The following is a 13,958-nucleotide window of genomic DNA, read 5'->3' as shown; positions in this document are numbered from 1 at the left end:
CCCAGCTGGTGCCTCCCACCATTCCTCTGTGTCTAGCCAGTACATGACACTTATTTAGTTGAACTTAGGTCACACTGAAACTGTTGTGGTAAATTAATAAAAGTCCAAACTCCCACTGACTTCTGTGGACACTACCCATTCAACTAACACTGCTATCCTATATGTTCCTGCTCAGAAACAAGTCATATTGCTTTCACGGGGGCTTTTTCAGCTATGTGGGTTTAGCCTTAGTTGGATCCAGTAAATATTTTCAAGCTGAAACACTTCCAATTTTATAAAGTAATTTTATTTCTTCCTTTCTCCACAGCCTCATTATTGGATGTAGTAACACACCATCCATCAGATTTTCCTTTGCAAGTGTATTGATGAGTATTCGTCCTTCAGTCTATCTTCTGCTATCCTATCAACATTCAACACACCTTTCTTGGTTCTTTCACCACTTTTCCACTGCATTTTTAGTCTTTCTTTCCTCCTTGTCATTTCCCTTTGCTTTCCCCAAATTTATTTATAGAATGTGGGACACACCCATCCACCCACCCCAGTGATGTCCATTCCTTAGTCCTGCTTGCATTTTGGCTGCAGTGGATGAAGCTTGAATGACGCTGCTCCCAAACATCGCTCAGAGCTGTTTTCAAAGTGACAAAAAGCCAGAGTGGAAATTTCAAATTAGACAGTGGCCCAGTTGAAAAGCAATGTTTTCAGACACTTATTGTACAAGGGGTAAAAAATAAAAGCAGGTGTGTGGAGCTTTTCAAGGCAGCCCTTGACAGGTGTAGCCCTCCACCACCAGCAGATCTTGATGAAACTTGTGCAGAGCAGGGTAACCTTCATACCAGTTCAGTAGAGATGTCAGAAGTGCAGCCTGCAATCAGCAAGCTACAAAACGAAGCTGCTGGAAACAATCAAATCACAGGGAAAATGCCAAAAGCACTTGACATCACCACCCTAACAAAACTGACAGAGCTGCTCAGTGAAGTCCAGAGAGGCCTCTGCTGACCAGGGGCAGCATGGAAGCATTCTCAGAATACCCAAGTAGGGGCAGTCTTCTGTCATCGTAAATCTACAGCCGCATGGGCATCAGTCATGGGCTGGTTGGGATGTCAAAATGCTTAGAATATTCCACAGCACTTATAAATCTCAGATTTAGTACTCAAATCCTGAAACCCACATTAAAAAAAAAAAAAAAATCCACCAGTGTCTCTTGATTCCAAGAGCTCTGTTACCTCACCTTCATTTATTTATTCTTTACTCCCACCATCCTAGTCGGATCATCTAGCCCAGGCTTCCTCAAATTCGACCCACCAGATGTTTTTGGCCTACAACTCCCATGATCCCTAGCTAGCAGGACCAGTGGTCAAGGATGATGGGAATTGTAGTCTCAAATCATCTGGAGGGCCGCGTTTGAGGAAGCCTACCCACCTAGCAGTTTGAAAGCACGTCAAAGTACAAGTAGATAAATACGTACCGCTCTGGCGGGAAGGTAAATGGCGTTTCCGTGCGCTGCTCTGGTTTGCCAGAAGCGGCTTAGTCATGCTGGCCACATGACCCGGAAGCTGTACGCCGCCTCCCTCGGCCAATAAAGTGAGATGAGCGCCGCAACCTAATGGTCAGGGGTCCCTTTACCTTTACCTTTTTAACCTAGCCCAGTGGTTCCCAAACTTTCCCCCCATGGACCACTTGAAAATTGCTGAGGGACTTTGCAGATGGCATATTGATTTTTCTGCCTGTTGCAGCAATTGTAATGTACTGTGCTAGATGCTATATGATTTTTAATTGTATTACAAATCTTTCATTTCTTATATATTGGATTTTTTTAAAATTCTGTTACAATTTGAATTCCATTTAAATTTGAATTTAATTAATGTGATGGATGTGCCATCTCCTCACTTCGGCCACAGAGATGTCTTGGCCCACCTAAAGGGAGCTCACAGACAAATGGTAGTCTGTGGACCACAGTTTCGGAATCTTTGATCAAACTGATGTGAATTTCAAATCAATTATCCAGTGACTTTTCACTTGCATGAAAACTCTTGAGAAGTGTGTGTCAAATGTAAATGAACTTTGCCTGCTAACTTTAATCTTGCATAGAACCTCAGTGGGAGGAATCTAATTTAACAGCAATCAACATATTAAGTGACTTTTGTGGAAATTACTTTTATCACATCCACTCACCTGACACCTGACTATAGGAATCTTGTTAACAGTGGCTAATCACAAATTGACACTTAACACTGAACTCATCTTGCTTGGGAGATGATGGAGCCAATGGTCCCCAAAGCTTAACTTCTCCTACTACCCTAGTGTCTCATTGGGGAGGGGTGAGAGTTCTGTCTTTCCCACACTGTCATTTGTCATGCATCCAATAGAATCTCTATCCATCCATTGTCTGAAGATGTGTGTATGCTTCTTTATAAGAACAAAAGAAGTTTTTGCTCTGTTTTTAGCTTCAGGGGTTTTATTTTGTCGCATTTATTTTGTTGCATTTATTTGTTGCTTTTAAATTGCATGTATATGTCGCATGAATTTTGGACACACTTTTGTATGCTGCCCTAAGAACACTTTTGATGAAGAGCAATTAAAATGCATTTTATTTTTATTTATTAATGTGTTTTTTTTGGGGGGGGGAGCTAGGGCAATCTCTTCTGATGTCAACCAGTCTGATGGTGACAGCAGTCACGAAATTAAAAGATGCCTGCTTCTTGGGAGAAAAGCGATGGCAAACCTAGACAGCATCTTAAAAAGCAGAGACATCACCTTGCCAACAAAGGTCCATATAGTTAAAGCCATGGTTTTCCCAGTAGTGATGTATGGAAGTGAGAGCTGGACCATAAAGAAGGCCGATCGCCGAAGAATTGATGCTTTTGAATTATGGTGCTGGAGGAGACTCTTGAGAGTCCCATGGACTGCAAGAAGATTAAACCTCTCCATTCTTAAGGAAATCAGCCCTGAGTACTCACTGGAAGGACAGATCATGAAGCTGAGGCTCCAGTACTTTGGCCACCTCATGAGAAGAGAAGACTCCCTGGAAAAGACCCTGATGTTGGGAAAGACGGAGGGCACAAGGAGAAGGGGACAACAGAGGACGAGATGGTTGGACAGTGTTCTCGAGTCGGACACGACTAAACGACTAAACAACAAAGTTTATCATAGGATCTCCAAGAAGGGTTTTTCTATTACAAGTATAAGAACTTTGAACAAACTGCAATGTGGTGCCATGTAAATTTTATGGGGCAATATTAAGAGACTGCAGTCTGGAATTCAGTTGGGTGGAAATCTACCTCTCACTCCCAATAATGGCATCATCAGGGATGAGGAGCCAATATAGCTCACATTGCATTGGTGTCCCTAACCTTAATCCTTCACTTTTTCCCCAACCAAAGAATGATTGACAGTCACTTCCATGGGGGGAAGTAAATTGCTATACTTCAGGATAAGATTGCACAAAGGAGAGAACCTGTTCAGCAACAAGGAGATGCATATATTATGTGTTGGGCAGGCAAATCCCAGGGTTCCTTGCGGCATACAGGCCCCTAACATCCACAAACACCTAACCTGCTGCAATGACAGACATTTCACATGTTAATAATGGCAGGGGGACACTCGGGATCTTTGAAATTAATGAAGCAACAGTCTGTTAATTCCTTACATTCGCTTTGTGAGAAGTGTGTTTACAGGAAGCATAAATAATGTTAAAGAACATGCCCAAAAGAATATTAGTAAAAGGCTATTTAATCCCTTCCTAATGCTCTGAATTTAAGAGCTTAGGCTGCACATTAGGAAGACTGTGTTTTCTTAATGATAATTTGCAGTCACATTAAACTGGTAAATATTTGAGTAGGTTATGTGTGTGATGTTTGTATACATCCAGATAATTCTTTTCAAAATAATTTCAGAAGATGCTGTCCTAGTTTAGGTTCATTTCATAAGTGACTCTTTTGTTTGCATATAAATTGCACTGTTAGACACCCCTGATGTCTCAGAAGCTCAACCAGCTTCAACTAGATATTGGGCGTTTAGCATCACCAGTCCCACGCTGTGGAATACTCTTCCAGCAGAGATTTGGCAGACATCCTCACTCCTAATTTTCAGATGTTTTGGCTCTTAAACAAGCCAATCATTTTTTATGATTATTCTGCATTGTGTTTGTGATGTTTTTATGCTTTCTTTGTTTATGTATTGTCTTATACACTGCTCTGGTATTTTGCACAAGCGGCGGTCTATAAATGGGATCATCTTAAAAGATGGTCCTGGTTGCGGGCAGGCCCCCAACCCACACCCTCCCCCCCCCCCCCGTGTAGGTGGGGTAATGCTGTCACACCAGGGTGGCACCATGATCACCCCAGCCTCTTGGCCAATCACTTTTGTGGGGGGTGATCATGGGGGGGGGTAATAAAAGCAGCAACGTGACGCATGTCAGGCACCTGCTTCACGCTGCCGAACACCCACCCTCCCTCCCTTTATTTTAGGTGACCTCTGGCCTTGCTTTGGACTTTGGTTGGTCACCTGTCTTGGGATGGGGGCCAAGTAGGGACTTTTTCATTTGGCAGATTGGCACTGGACACTTGGTTTTCGCCTACCTCTTAGCAATCATCACAACTTTGTAAGGTTTGGCAGTTAGGCATTGGTTCATTGATTTGTGGGGGAGGTCAGCCATCACCTGCCCCTCCACTGACCAAGGGTATTCCGTTAAAGGAATCCAGAGCCAGGATCTTGTCCGAAGTCCGCTTGAGGGGCTAGGGCCAGGCCAGGCCTCTGAGGACACTGAGGAGAGCTACAGGTGGGTTCCCCCAATGTGGCTTCCTCTTTGCGTGGTTTACCCTTACTGACTTCCTGCAGAGGGGGTAGGAGTCCGATATAGTCCTTTGCCAGTGCCTAAGCCAATACGGCTCACATTTCTGTAATCAATAAAGTTGTGGCCTAAAGGGACGCGGGTGGCGCTGTGGGTTAAACCACAGAGCCTAGGACTTGCCGATCAGAAGGTCGGCGGTTCAAATCCCCGCGACAGGGTGAGCTCCCGTTGCTCAGTCCCTGCTCCTGCCAACCTAGCAGTTTGAAAGCACATCAAAGTGCAAGTAGAAAAATAGGTACCACTCCGACGGGAAGGTAAACGGTGTTTCCGTGCACTGCTCTTGTTCGCAAGAAGTGGCTTAGTCATGCTGGCCACATGACCTGGAAGCTGTAGGCCGGCTCCCTCAGCCAATAAAGCAAGATGAGCGCCGCAACCCCAAAGTCGGTCACGACTGGACCTAATGGTATGGACCTTTACCTATACCTAAGCCGATACTGCTCACATTTCTGTAATCAATAAAGTTGTGGCCTAAATGTTTTGCCCATTAACCTTAAACCAAAATTCTGTGTCAGTATGAATTTTATTTTAACGGGGGGGCTGGTTTGGGGGCCTTGACACACAAGGTCAGGACCCTGGAGAGGAACACAGGTTTCAGGACCATGGACAGCAACCCTACCAGAAGAACAAGCTGTGTCCACACTGCCTTGCACAAACTGCCAGAGCTTTATAGTTTGGCCTGGGGGATCAAGAATGAAGCCCTGCCTTCTGAGAACTGCAGCCTGCCAGTTAAAGGACAAGGGTCTACTGGTGAAGCAGTTAGTTCCTTCTAGGCAGTGATGTTCAGTGCTGTGGGGCCTGGGCTATAAAGCATTCCTGATCCTCAGAAGAATAAATACTTTGATTCATAGGCAAACATGCATCTTCTGGGTTTGGGAACTGGTCTGACATCTAGGACTGCTGGGTCTAAACAAGATGGTCTGGAGACCATCCTCCTCCTCGAAGCTACTATTGCTTAGAAATTCCAAGTTGGAGGATGTTGGGTCTGGGATCATGACATGCTCATGAGTTGGCGTACACAGTCAGTGTGCTATAATGGGTGGGTAGCTGAGTGGCTGTTTGACTCCTGCACTATCCCTGTACTACCACCACCACCAGGTAAGACCATGAGCAGGTGTGATGGGGAGCACAAGGCAACAGGATGCAGATGTGCTGCCACATGGGTCCCCACGGGTAAGTCAGTGTTGGGGTAGAGATGGAGAAAAGGCTTGTTTGGATAGAATTTTAAAGCAAACTAAGCTCATACACAGTTTCTGGACTTATACAGTGGTACCTCAGGTTACATATGCTTCAGGTTACATGCGCTTCAGGTTACAGACTCCACTAACCCAGAAATATTACCTCGGGTTAAGAACTTTGCTTCAGGATGAGAACAGAAATCGTGCTCCGGCGGTGCAGCGGCAGCAGGAGGCCCCATTAGCTAAAGTGGTGCTTCAGGTTAAGAACAGTTTCAGGTTAAGAACGGACCTCCGGAATGAATTAAGTATGTAACCAGAGGTACCACTGTATGCAGATCAGAATGCAGCTACCAATCGGATTGCATGCTTTTTAAAATTTTGCTGTTCAGTTTTGGGTCAATTTTTGTGCAAAATGGAATATTTTATTGGGATGAGGTCCACACAAGATCCATATTTTAGGGGGTACATGTGTACAAAATATGTTAAAGTGCATACAATTTAAATACATTTGTTTTCGTTCAGTTGTAGGTCCGTTCTATCCCATTTTCTGCAGTTGCAAAACTGGCATGGAATGGACGTAGGCTGATCCATCTGCCCCAACAGGGGGGGAGAAAGATCCAACCTGAGTAGTTTATTTTGAGCTTTCAGAAATCTGGAGCCTAGCCTAGTAAATTTAATTAAAAACAGCTCCCTTCCACTTTGTGTCTTACCTAACTTTCACAAGTGATACTTTACAAACAGAAATGTATTCTTCCCACCACTTTTGAATTAATTGAGGGAAAACTTTATAGTTCTGAGTTCTGAAGCAAATTGCCAAATTTATTGTGACCTGGTGTTCTGTGTCCTGAAGACACAAAGGTCACATATTTGTTTGCTCTAATGTGCAATAGTACTTGGTTCCTTTTGGAACTTTGTATAATTCTAAAATTTATGAAAACATTGAATGCCTAACAAGTAACTTCCTTATATATTTGTATGAACTAATATGAGCTTGGGTTCATTACAAGCAATCCAAGTCACTGGACGTGACTTTTTTCCATTGTCAGAGGCATGGTCATGCTTCTGAATGCCAGTTGGTGGAAACGACAGGAATCAGAATTGTAGAGTTGGAAAGGATCCCAAGGGTCATCTAGTCCAACCCCCTGCAATACAGAAATCTCAACATGCAGTGGGGAAAGTAATAATAATAATTTATTATTTATACCCCGCCCATCTGGCTGGGCTTCCCCAGCCACTCTGGGCAGCTTTCAACAAAATATTAAATACAGTAATGCATTAAGCATATTAAATACAGTAATGCTGCCTTCAGATGTCTTCTAAAAGTCTGGAAGTTGTTTTTCTCTTTGACATCTGGTGGGAGGGCGTTCCACAGGGAGGGCGCCACTACCGAGAAGGCCCTCTGCCTGGTTCCCTGTAACTTGGCTTCTCGCACTGAGGGAACCGCCAGAAGGCCCTCGGCGCTGGACCTCAGCGTCCAGGTAGAATGGTGGGGGTGGAGATGCTCCTTCAGATATACTGGACCGAGGCCTTTTAGGGCTTTAAAGGTCAGCACCAACACGTTGAATTGTGCTCAGAAACATTCTGGGAGCCAATGTAGGTCTTTCAAGACCGGTGTTATATGGTCTTGGCGGCCACTCCCAGTCACCAGTCTAGCTGCCGCATTCTGGATTAATTGTAGTTTCCGGGTCACCTTCAAAGGTAGCCCCACATAGAGCGCATTGCAGTAGTCCAAGCGAGAGATAACCAGAGCATGCACTACTCTGGCGAGGCAGTCCGTGGGCAAATAGGGTCTCAGCCTTTGTATCAGATGGAGCTGGTAAACAGCTGCCCTGGACACAGAATTGACCTGCGCCTCCATGGACAGCTGTGAGTCCAAAATGACTCCCAGGCTGCACACCTGGTCCTTCAGGGGCACAGTTACCCCATTCAGGACCAGGGAGTCCCGCACAGCTGCCCGCCTCCTGTCCCCCAAAAACAGTACTTCTGTCTTGTCAACCTCAATCTGTTAGCCGCCATCCATCCTCCAACCACTCCAGGCACTCAGTACACAAAGTATTCTTGTGTTCAGGTCCTGTTTGAGGGTTCCCCACAGGCATCCAGTTGGCTACTAAGAACAGCTGGCCCAATTCAGCAGCCCCTGCTTATATCCTAATTTTTCTTCAAGGTGCATAGTAAATCAGAGTTTAAAAGCCCTACTATCAAAAGTGTTCACTGACCAAAAACAAGGACCCCCCCCCCAAAAAAAAGCAAGAAAGAAATGTGAGATGAGCTAAGAAGAGTGGGAAATTCTGGATATGGACTATGAAATACACCTTGAGAGAATAAAATGTCAGCAGATGTCTAATTTCGAGGATGCTGCCAGCATCCGAAAGTGTCTAGCTCATATTTTTTTCAATATAGGCTAAGACAAAGAAGGTTGTTTTTCATTGCTAAGGCTAGAATACATGTGAGGTTTTGCAATCCTGCCCAGTTTCCTTGACAGATTTTATTGGTGTGGCCAGCCAAGCAAAAAAAAGCTGTTCCCACTGGAGGAATGTTGCTAGAAACAGTTTTCCTATTTGAACTCCCCTCCCCTCTCTTTCACCTGCTAAACCAGAGAGGGCCATTTGCAGCCTTTGTACTAGGCAGCACTTTAATCTGCCTGCAGCCATTTTTCTCCCTTTGCCACAAACGCCATTAACCAACTTCCTGTGCTCTTTAAGTCATTGTCAGTATACACTGTCGAAAATGATGCCATCGAAATTGTAACAGTAATTCGAGCAGAAACAACACCTTGTTTTTAACATCAATGTGACAAGGTATGCAAGAGAAAGAGTTTCTTCCAATTAGTACAGGCCCGAATATCTCCCTCCACCTTCACGGGACCTTTGTGGTAGTGAGGAGAAATTATTATTATTATTTGGGGGTGGGGGATGTGCAAAAGTCATGGCACTTTTTTTGAAATCATTTTTATTTGATTTTACAAATATAACAGTCCAAATGCATATCCATATGTAGAGATTACTCTGAATCTCGAGACTTCCCCCCACCCCCTCCATGGGTCCTATTGTCAACATTTAGAACTGAATATTATTTCATAGTATATATTTTGTATAGTCTATATTTTGTGTCCGGGCTGAACGGTGGGGTGGAGACGCTCCTTCAGGTACACTGGGCCAAGGCCATTTAGGGCTTTAAAGGTCAGCACCAACACTTTGAATTATGCTCAGAAATGCCCTGGGAACCAATGTAGGTCTTTCAGGACTGGTGTTATATCACCTGGGCACCCACTCCTAGTCACCAGTCTAGGTGCCGCATACTGGATTATTTGCATAACCAAAACCAGCTGCCCGAGAATGCCACCTCCCTCTGCCTAATGGCATTGCCAACCCTGCCTAATGCTAGGCCCAGATTCCCTGTTTGTGATTCACCTATTAGTTTGCCTACATAGGCCTGCTGGAAATCCGCATCAACCTTGGGGTAAGACCTACAGCAAATAATTGGTCTTTGGAGGAAAATAGCTGTACTTGACTTTGTACTGACCACAGGTCATAACAGAGCAAAAACTGTACATGATACAAGATCCAGAGTTGTAGATCAACATGGAAAATTCATAAACAATCAATAACACTATCAATAAAACATTCATATAGGTGTAGAGCACATCTAAGTCTACAATCAATTGCGCAAGTGTCTAGATTTTTATTTTTCTGTGTTAAGATTCATCTACAGTGTTGCAAAGATAGTCACTAAACTAGTGTCCTTTCCTTTGGAGGAAAATAAAAATCCGGGCACCCCACTTGAACAGTCAGGACTGATATATGTGGAGTGTTCTGAAAGCCATTCGCTGAATAACATTGCTCTGCGAATTTTGTGTTAGAATGATACATGCATACAAATATCAGCTTCAGCCAATTGTCAGAAGAGAAAATCTGGGTTCAGTGAGTACTAAGATATATAGTTGCACACTTGAGTTGTGAGTTTGCTCTTAACAGTGTTAGACTCAAGTGACTTGGTGGGGGAAAGAAGCAGGATGCCAAAACAAACTGTTACGATTATAAATTTCCAACGAACTGCAATTTCTTCCTCTAATTTGTATATTTGTGTTTTCTACAGATAAAGGGATTGTTTGGCTGCTGATTGTGCTGCAGAAACTAATTTAAAGGCCTTTTTTTAAGGGGAAAAAACCTGCAGTGCAGCTTTTTTTCAAAGCATGAGCTCATTGGTCTCAGAAATCAATTTGTATGCCAACTTCTTTCATATATGGCAGAGCTGTAGGAGGATGAAAAATTATGACGGAGAAGTGTTTGAAGAATTATAAGAGAAACAATTGGCTATGAAATCCCACAAAATGCAGCAGCAGTATTTTTGCAGGTTATTTAAAAGTACTGTGAGAATGATGCATAATGTATTGTATTGAAAGCTAATGTTGCTGACAGAATATTGGAAGGGCAGTTTGCTTCCTGGTTTGGACAAAGAGCTGAGAAAAATGTGGTAGAGGGTTTAATGACTAAGATAACGTGTTTGTTGTGTACTGAGTTGAATAGGATCCAAACTACAGCAGTCTGATTGGTCCTAGAACGATAAGATTCAGAATGCAGCAGTCTGATTGGTCCTAGAACAATGCAGCAGTATGATTGGTCGGCAGGAGCCACCCAATCCAGCTCCAGATAGAAGTGAATCCACAACCTGATTGGCCTACAGGAGAATTCCGTAATTAGCCAATCACATGCAGCCCATTGTGTAAATAATGTATATAAAGCAGATACTTTGAGGGGACTTCCATTCCCTCCTCACCACTATGAGCTGAATAAAGAGCATGAAATCCACTCTTGACTCTGAGTATATTTCAGTGTTTTAGGCTGCAGTGTTATACACTTACCTAAGAGTAAGCCCCACTGAACTAATAGGACTTATTTCTGAGTAGACATGTACTATTGGTTGATCATTACTTTTTGATTCAGGTTAAACCTGAAGAAAATGTCTAGCAAAAACTACAGTAATTATTTTGGATTTATTTAAGTGTGTGTGTGTATGTGTATGTGTCGATTTATGAGTACAAGTGCCAGAGGTAAGTAACAGTGGTGATACAAATATTCAGGTACATCTGATAAGTCATAGCAGTTCAGGAACAGTAAAACAATAAGCCTGAAATAGTCAGCAAGCTTCTCTCATCCCATCCTCTTCCACTAGACAACTTAAGGACCACTTTACCAGTTCATGGAAACCAAAAGAGGAGCGAGTGCTCCTGTGCTCCAGTTCTACTTGAGGGCTTTGAAGATCATGGCCACTGGGCCCATCACCTCCTGGCAAATAGAAGGGGAAGAAATGGAGGCAGTGAGAGATTTTACTTTCTTGGGCTCCATGATCACTGCAGATGGTGACAGCAGTCACGAAATTAAAAGACGCCTGCTCCTTGGGAGAAAGGCGATGGCAAACCTAGACAGCATCTTTAAAAGCAGAGACATCACCTTGCCAACAAAGGTCCGTATAGTTAAACTGCGGGAGGCAGTGGAAGACAGAAGTGCCTGGCGTGCTGTGGTCCATGGGGTCACGAAGAGTCAGACACGACTAAATGACTAAACAACAACAACAACAACATAATGTGAGATGGGAAAACATGCATGCTATGCTTAGAACTACACGGAGGAAAAGTAAAAATGTTTGTGATTTGTCTTTTCAGTAGAAAATCAAGGTTTATCCCAGAGCTAGTGAAAAGCTTGTGACATATTTCATTTATTTGTTTTGACGTAATCCATAAACGGATACCAGTTTTGGCTTACTAGTGGCTTCAACTGATTAATTTTGTTTATTAATTTTATATGTGTGTGTTATTTGATTTTAGAAATAATAATAGAGCATGGATTTTGCTTAAGCAGCGTTATGAGAATCACATGACTAAGATATTGATGAAAATTGGTTGCTATTTTTCCTCGGGTTTAGAATTTACCCACTCATGTCTGAGTGCACCTTTCGCAGTGGTCTATTGTCAAACGATTCTGCTGAGCCTTTCAAATAAGCTGAGCTGAGCTGTAGCTTAAGTGTAACCTTTTTTAGATCTGAGGTTTTGGATGGGTGACAGAGCATTTGGCATCAGTATGTTAAGGACAGTGGTGAGAATGAGGGGATTCTCTGAGAGCTTAGGATGTGTCAGCTTACGTTTGAGTGGGTACTTTCACAACAGACAACTGGGAAATGATGCTTTTGTTATTTCAAATGTGCTTTATTCTAGTGTAAAATGGCTTATATTTTAGAGTAGGTGCGTCATATCAGTACCTGCGATCATTTCTTTTAACCATAGGTGCTGTTCTGCATTTCTTGGGAAAGCTGAAATAATTATTGTGCTAATGTAGAGACATCACCTTGCCAACACAGGTCTGTATAGTAAAAGCTATGGTTTTCCCAGTAGTGATGTATGGAAGTGAAAGCTGGACCATAAAGAAGGCTGATCACCAAAGAATTGATGCTTTTGAATTATGGTGCTGGAGGAGACTCTTGAGAGTCCCATGGACTGCAATAAAATCAAACCTCTCCATTCTTAAGGAAATCAGCCCTGAGCACTCACTGGAAGGGCAGATCCTGAAGCTGAGGCTCCAATACTTTGGCCACCTCATGAGAAGAGAAGACTCCCTGGAAAAGACCCTGATGCTGGGAAATATGGAGGGCACAAGGAGAAGGGCATGACAGAGGATGAAATGGTTGGACAGTGTTCTCGAAGCTACCAGCATGAGTTTGACCAAACTGCGGGAGGCAGTGGAAGACAGGAGTGCCTGGCGTGCTCTGGTCCATGGGGTCATGAAGAGTCGGACACGACTAAACGACTAAACAACAGTATTGCCCCCTTTTTATGATGATCTGATAATAGTAAACAAACAACATTTGCTTGCATTAAAGAAAAGAAGAAAGAAAACCTGGGTGCTGCAATTTCAGAGGTGGCATTCATATCAAGGGACTTGGTCATTGGCCTCACCCTCATTGTTCCTTCATCCCTGCGTTCCCAGAACAACATAAAATTATGCCATGAGAAAGTGGCTCTCATGCCAATGTGAACTCCCAAGCTCCCCTCACTGCTGCCAACTCCATCCCTTTCCTAATGAATGCCCCCCAGAGGATGCCATTCCCTCTGCCCATCCCTCATAAGCAGTGCTATTTTTCTAGAAAAAGAGGTGCCAGAACTGAACACTTCCCTTGAACTCTCATAATGGCAATAGTGCCCATCTGAGAGGTGCCGGAACTTGGTGGCGCAGGAAGGGGGGTGCAATGGGTGCGGTCCGCCTCTGGTGTCATTACCTAGGGGGTGACTGTGGGGCCTGGCCTGCAGTGCGCCCAAGCCACATGTCTCTCCTGGGGAGTGACACGGTGGCTCGGTCACCTGCAGGCTCGGTGCTGCCCGAAACGGCAACGTGGGGCTTACAGACTCCAGGTTGGTTCCACATAACGTGCTCTGCCCCGGCTTGCCCTGCCCCGGGTGCAGGGCATTTGCGCTGCCCTGGGCACTCGAGCAGCTAGCTACGCCACTGCCAGAACTGAGTTCTGGCAAGTTCCGGCTGAAAAAAAGCCCTGCTCATAAGCCACCACTGAAAATTCCCGAGGCCAGTTTTTCAGGCTTGCCAGATCATTTTGTTGCACCCACTAAAAGTGTCATGTGAATGATAGCTTTCAATGCATGAGATGGGAAAGTAAGGTTCACAGGCAATGCCAAGAGTGGCGCATCCCATTTCACCCTCTGAGGTGAAACAGGAATGTGCAACCACAAGTACGGTGACTGGGGCATGAGGAGAAAACATGCCAGCGCAGCTGCCTCAGCTTCCCAAAAGCAAATAAGTCATATATTGGGTGTGTCCACTGAGAAATTCCCTAATCTCTCAAAGCAGCTTATTGAATTTTAATTAATTAATTAATTAATTAACTTATTAGATTTGTACCTTTCATCATAAGATCTCAGGGCGGTTCAC

The sequence above is a fragment of the Podarcis pityusensis genome (genome assembly GCF_964106645.2).
Source record: "Podarcis pityusensis genome assembly, chromosome: 11".
NCBI classification, from domain to species: Eukaryota; Metazoa; Chordata; class Lepidosauria; order Squamata; family Lacertidae; genus Podarcis; species Podarcis pityusensis.
Note: the sequence above shows the minus strand (reverse complement) of the source record.